Raw genomic sequence first — 7,092 nt, forward strand, 5'->3', positions numbered from 1 at the left:
TCTTTTTCATGTCGGTGCAGATGTGACATACTCCTGTCTATCATCCATGCAAAATGTTTCAGAATCCCCAAATAAGAAGGGCTGTATGCAAAGAATATACTACAAAACCAAGGTTGCCCAGAGAATGACAATTCAGCTCTAATTGTAGATATGGAAATAAGATCTTCCTGACTTGTAGGTAGAACTAGATAAGTTTTTTTTTTTTTCATTGGAAAAAGTTTGCATCCAAATGAGCAGTTCATTTGAAATACAAAGTTTTTTTATTTTAACAATTCTCTGTGAAAAGCCTTCAAGTATTTTGTTTTGATAATGTTTAAATCTCTTTTATATTTCTCCTTTATGTCATAAATTCGAAGTGTGTGTATATATATATATCACTTCAGAATGTTCTGACAGTTTTGAAAGAAAATATTCTGATTCATTTTGGAAATGGCTCTTTGAGGGGACATAAAGAATTTGCTTCTCCCACAAATCTCTAAATTTAAACTTTTGCATTCAGATCTGGGACAAAAACAAACATCGAAATGTCAGAATATCAAATATGATAGAAATTCTTTTTTTTTTTTTTGCCTTGTAACATTCTGTTTAGATTACCCTGCACAGCATGTGCCTTTCTTTAGTATTTTGTGCTCAGAAAAAAATCAGTTTGAAAAGTCTGAACAGAGATTTGCTTCTGGCCCTGTTCTGATGGGCTTCAGAGCACCCATCACTCAGCTTACAGGTCTTGAGATATGAACTTGAGTTCAGCAATGGGAAAAAACTGGAAAAGCAGAGTGGAAAAAAAAAGAGATGTTTCCCATTTAAAAGTTTCTATAATTTCATAGCTGACTTCTCATTCATCTCTTCATTTTCTTTCGTGCTTGTAAAACGAAACAGATGAGATTCCACCCTGTTCCAACAACTGCTGTTTGGCACTGTTCGCAACTGAGTTCTTCCTACATGTTGCAAAACCCCATGACTGAGTTGACCAAGAAACTGAAGCTTTGTGTTTGATTTAAACAAGGACTTAATGGCCAATTCAAACTAACAGAACTTCAGCCAGCTGAAAATTAAGGTGATTTTAGGTATTACTGCCTTAATGAACACTAATTTCCTTCCCTTGGAAATCAAAAATAATAAAAATAAAAAATCCCCAGTTTGAGCTCCAGTGTGTTCTCTAAGCCTCTAACCAGCAGCTACTTTGCATTTGGAAGCATCTTTTCCTTCAGATTCTTGTGTCAGGCTTTTGCAGTTCTGTTAAGCATTTTTGGTTACCGAGTCCCTCAACCATCTTTTATATTTTTTTTTTTACTATTGCTGTCTCATTTCCTGTAAGGAAAGAAGAACACAAGATGCCAGGAAGGAGATCATAACATTTTTAGCATTTGTCCCCACATTAACATATAAATATGTCTGTTTCTCTCTATATTTCTGTCCCTCCTTACTCTTTATGGGCAAATTACTCACTGTAAAGAACTCAGGATTTGCACTAAACTCTACCAGTGTGTCAGCTCTGAACTTCAGAAATTTCCTTAAAGAGGAGCAATTATCTGAAGTTGGTCTGAAATCTGTCTGTTCACGTTTGGGGGGAACTAGAGCAAAATAACCATAAGAAAAATTGTACACTGATGCCTCCCACCTCAGTTTGGTGCTCTTTTAAACTAACCTTTAAAATATAGCTTCTTAGATCCAATTTTCTTCAGTCAACAGAAGAGAAATTAAGTCTCATTACATTGCTGGAAGTGTCTGCAGGCTAATTACTGCTAATTTGTGTGAACATGGCTAATGTGCTATCAGAAAGGAGATAGGGCAGTTTCAGTGGATGAAATAGATTGACTTCAGCAGAAAAGAGCTGGGAATAGTTACGTAAAGTAAGGGTTACTTTGAACACTAACTATTCTGGTAGTAACTTAAGTACCAAGATCAGTGAAGAGAAAGCTTTCAAGAATTCACAGGGAGGTTTTGCCTTTGTGAACAACCAGACAATGTGCTTTCAGTCTCCCAGACTTGCGTTAATGTACCTTGAGCCCTAAAGGCAGCAGAATCCTGTGCTGCTGCAAGCCTCAGCGTGGAGCTCTGGGTCTCTTGGAAAAGTGGGATTGCTCCTCGAGTCTGAGTCTTTGTAAAGCTGCACCTGGGGCCTGTGCTTCTGAGAGGTGGGAGCACTTGAGCCCTCAAAAGTAAAGCCCCCTCTGATGTACTGACATACAGGTCAGTTCCAAAGTCAGATTTATCTAAACAAAATAAGAAAAACAAAAGCAAACAAAAACTCATGCAAAGGCAAGAAACATAAACAAGCAAACAAAAAAATCCCAGTCTGTTCCCTCCAACCCATCCTTGTAAATTAGCCAGCTTATGAACTTTGCTTTCAGAGTTCATTTTGCAGTTTACCTGATTCTTTCTGTCCCTGCACAGCCATTGCCAGCCTGCTCTCCCCTTCAGCCTATAGCAAACAGAACCAGAAGGTGCAGAAGTTATCTGCTTTTAGACATTACTTAGAAGGATGGATATTTGAGGTCTCCTGCTGCTAAGCAGCAGATTGTTGTTTGTGCTTGGTATATTGGACTGTAAATTCACTGAAAGCAACTTGGAAAACAAGAAGTGTGTTCTCAAACACACGCTAGCGGTGTCTGTGTGAGGTGTTGAGTATTCTCCACTGTCAGCATGTTGTCAATAAGTTTTGGGAAAGCAGTATAAAAATAATCAAACATAAATAGTGAGAGAGAAAGGGGAACAGTACTGCACCTGTGACTCAAAGATGTGGAAAAGAAATTGTTTGAATTGATTAGGAAATACAGAGAATATTGCAGTTATGGAGATTTTATTATTATTATTTTGCATCCCAGTGATGACAGCTTTGGTTAATAAGCATTGTGTATATAATCAATAGAAAGCTGTTGTTATCTCTAAAACACTGCCTGCTGAATAGATAAGCTTAAAGTGCTATAAGCACAGTGATGCAAATTTAGGATGCTCGAAAACCAAAATTTAACTGGAGGGTTGTTTGTTGAGAGTACCTGTATAGAAACAATCGGAGCATTTATCTATACCTTCCCTGTAAAGATGACCCACCACAGAGTACATGTAGCTCCCACTTAGAGGTAGATGGAGCTCTGGCTGCTCACAATGGGCTTTTGCATCTTATAATAGATGAAGTGAGAGAAGCAAACTCTCCCTAAGAAATAGCTTTATTCACAGTGTTTTTGATGGGATAGTAATAATATACTTAGCTGATGAGATTATTATTTTCTTTTTATTCCAGTTATTCAGATAAACTGAATTCTTCTCATTGTGACTCGTGTTACAAAGCAGAAAAAGCTCACTAGGTCCTTCTCCATCATTATGCAACAGAAAAATGCAATAACTCAGGCGGATATGGAGACAGGTCACACCTACACACACAAGAAGCCCCACTGAAAACCCATCACTTCCATGGAAGATACAACAGATACAAAGAACACAATAACACTATTTGATAGAGCAAATTCTCAGCTACAAAAAAAAAAAAAAAACAACTGTTTTTCAGTAATAATCACCACCTTTAGCTATGCATTGTCAGCAATGAAGAAAAACCTGCATGCTATGCTTGTTAAAATCTGTACCAGCAGAGTTGACTCTCTGTATCACAGTTGCTATGATAGTGCTGTTGCTTGGACAATGTTGCCCACACGGTCCATCTTTCATCAGCCCAAACAGATGGAAGTCAGAAGGTGTCAAATCTGGACTGTCTGGTGGGTGTGGTAGCACAGTTCAGCCAAGATTGGCGATGCACTCCACAGTCTTCAAACTGGTAAAGGGACTTGATGTTATTGTGTTACAAGAGAAATGTTGTTGTCTTCTCTGGCCTGACCCTGGGAGTTTGAGCCTTCAGCTTAGTGTTATGATATGGTGGCCAGAGTTGATGGATTATCTGTGTTCCAGGAAATCCAGAAGGATTGCTCCTTTCCTAATTGTATGGGAACTGTTGAGTCACGGCCTGAGCCACTGATTGATCACCTGAGGCATGGACTGGGTCAGCCATGGGAGCACAGGTGAAGGTGGTTCAGTTGTGTGACCAGAAGGCTCCTACACCCCGTTTAAGGGCTGACTACTGCTGTGGTGTTACAGCTGTGCCATGGCTGCCAGGAGCATGGCTTGTCTTTCACGTTGCTGTCACTGCTGCTGACATGCAACACTCAACTCCTCAACATGCTCACATCCACTGTTTGGTCTCCAGAAATGATCTGCAAGCATCAATGATTGACAGTGGGTGCCATAATTTCCATGTGCACTTGCATAATGCCACACAAAAAAAAAAACCAAACCAACAAAACAACAACAACAAAAACCAACTCAAAACGTGTTACTACTTGTAGGAACATCATTTATCAAAAATGATAGATAATAATTTAAAGCCAATAGGACAGAATTTGCTTGATACTTACTTAATGTTCTCTTGCAACATTCTTTACAACTGACCGTATCTGTAATGCTTTTCTTTCCACCTCATTGGTAGAGTTTCTATCTGCCACATTCTGTCTGTGTTACACCAAATCTAGTGTTGCACATGGGAGTGGTAAAAGTTATCACAGACATTATGATTAAATGATTAAATAGGTTCAAACTTGAAAGAAAAATTGTAGATTTCATTTTAAGGAGAATGAATATCTTTTGGCTTGTGAGAAATAGTTTAACTAGAATGTTCATGCTCTGAACATTTTGATACCCTTTGTACTCATACTTTTTCCAGGAGCATTTCTATGGTGGGGATGGCTGAGAAGATTGTACCCTTCCTTTGTTTACCCGATCTTGAGAGATCCCACCACCAAATTGTGCTTAGCATTTGCTAGCATTTCAAATGCTGGCACCAGCAGCTGTCCTCTGATGAGCTCGTTCTCAAAGGTTCCATCTCCACTGATGCATGCAGGTATCCATACTGGCTGGAACACAAAAGTAGTGTTTATCCAAATGATATGCCAATGGAATAACCCCCAGCACTGTCAGGCTATCTCAGTTTTTGTATACTGAGGCTAGGGTGTCTACCAGAGTTTGTGTTATGTATTAGGCCTGATTTCTCTGCACCTTCAAGAAATCTCAGCTACTCTTTTGAATAGGCAGAGGAAATTATGCCGATAGGTCTTCCCTTGCACAGGGCCTTAAAACCCATCTAATGTGTGCTAAAGTTGTCAGCCACAAGAGCAGCTGGAAAACATGATTGCTTTAGCAGCAGGTGTGTGGAGTGGGGTTTTGGGAACAGCCTGCCATTCCCTACACATGGGAAATACTCTCTTGAATGCTTAGTAAAAGAACAGTTACCAGGAACCCAACAATCCCTTTTTCCTCAGCCAGACTCCTCTGCTGATCACTATTCCCCAGAAAATTTGCCTATTTTTTTTTACTGATGCAGTTTGGTTTGGTGTCACAGAGTCGCAGAATAGCCAGAATTGGAAGGGACCTCAAGGATCATGAATCTCCAACCCCCCTGCCACATGCAGGGCCACTGACCTCCCCATTTAATACTAGACCAGGCTGCCCAGGGCCCCATCCAGTCTAGCCTTTAACACTCCCAGGGACGGGGCATCCACAAGCTCTCTGGGCAGCCTGTTCCAGCACCTCAGTACTCTCACAGTAAAGAACTTCCCCCTGACATCCATCCTAAATCTTGCCTCCCTCAACTTAAAACCATTTCCCCTTGTCCTGCAGTTATCTACCCTCTCAAAGAGTTGACTTCTCTCCTGTTTGTAGGCTCCCTTTAGGTATTGAAAGGCTGCAATGAGGTCACCCCGTAGCCTTTTTTCTCCAGGCAGAACAAGCCCAGCTCCCTCAGCATGTCTTCATAGGGGAGGTGCTCCAGCCCCCTAATCATCTTCGTGGCTCCCCTCTGGACCCTCTCCAACAGCTCTCTGTCTTGTACTGGGGGCTCCAGACCTGGATGCAGTACTCCAGATGTGGCCTCACAAGAGCAGAGTAGAGGGGGACAATCACCTCCCTGTCCCTGCTGGCCACCCCTCTTCTGATGGAGCCCAGGATACCATTTGCCTTCCTTGTTGCAAGAGCACACTGCTGGCTCATGATAAGCTTTTCATCCATCAGGACTCCCAGATCCTTCTATGCAGGGCTGCTCTCAAGGACCGCTCCTTTCAGTCTGTCAGTCTACTGTGGCAGTCTACTTCATTGTGTCAGAATGATGCAAAGATGACTTGGCAAGGCAAAGAGTCTGTCTCCCATTCTGTGTGCACACATATACATGTGCTTGTATTTCTACAAGAAATGGCCACTGGCATAGGGGCAATATAGCCACAGATATTAAATTTACTATTTTCAAAGTTTTCAAAGTAGGACAAACATTTAGAACTGGTAACATGATCAAGAATCAATGTAATTTTCCAATTTGAGCAAAAATCTTTTATTATTTATAAGCCATGTGTGCCCAACCTTAAAATAATTCTTCTAACAGTATTTACCTTTCATCTAGGAACCAAGGAGATAGCTGAAGAAAGTTTTGATTAAAAAACATCTTGAATATTTTCAGGCTGGCAATCAGTGTTTGATATCCAAAGCCACCTGCACAGTATTAGTAGCAATTAGAAATCTCACTGTAATTAGATCTCACTTGTGACGGAACATCAGGCAAAGTTACCTCTACTTCTGCTAATATTTATTGCTTCCATAAATAAGAATTTTATGAAGGATGCTCATTTTATATGTTGCAGGATCACAAACTTATGTATTTGTGGGAGTCTCTGTGGCGCAATCGGTTAGCGCGTTCGGCTGTTAACCGAAAGGTTGGTGGTGGTTGGTGGTTCGAGCCCACCCAGGGACGAGCCACTCTTTCTGGGCTGCATCAAAAGAGAAGCGGCCAGCAGCATGAGGGAGGTGGGTGTCATTATCCCTCTCTACTCTGCTATAGTGAAGCCCTGCCTGGAGTTTGGCATCCAGGCCTAGGGTCTCCAGCACAAGAAAGATGTGGAACTTTTGTTTTGGAGAGAGTACAGAGAAGGGCCAAGATGATGATCCTCCTGCTGGAGCACATCTATACTGACAGGTTGAGGGAGCGCGGCTGGCTGAATCTGGACAAGAGAAAGCTCCAGGGAGACCACATTATGGCCTTCTAATACTTAAGTGGAGCTTATA

General features: G+C 41.1%; 1 non-coding gene across 1 annotated transcript; it reads left to right on the top strand.

Annotated features, from left to right (window-relative positions):
- Positions 1-6,697: 6,697 nt before the first annotated feature.
- TRNAN-GUU lies at positions 6,698-6,781 on the top strand. Its single transcript has one exon. It is a non-coding gene; the product is annotated as a tRNA-Asn (tRNA).
- The last annotated feature ends 311 nt before the right edge of the window (positions 6,782-7,092 follow it).

This window comes from Lagopus leucura, unplaced genomic scaffold, assembly GCF_019238085.1.
Source record: "Lagopus leucura isolate 7727_CA_CO unplaced genomic scaffold, USGS_WTPT01 Super-Scaffold_100157, whole genome shotgun sequence".
NCBI classification, from domain to species: domain Eukaryota; kingdom Metazoa; phylum Chordata; class Aves; order Galliformes; family Phasianidae; genus Lagopus; species Lagopus leucura.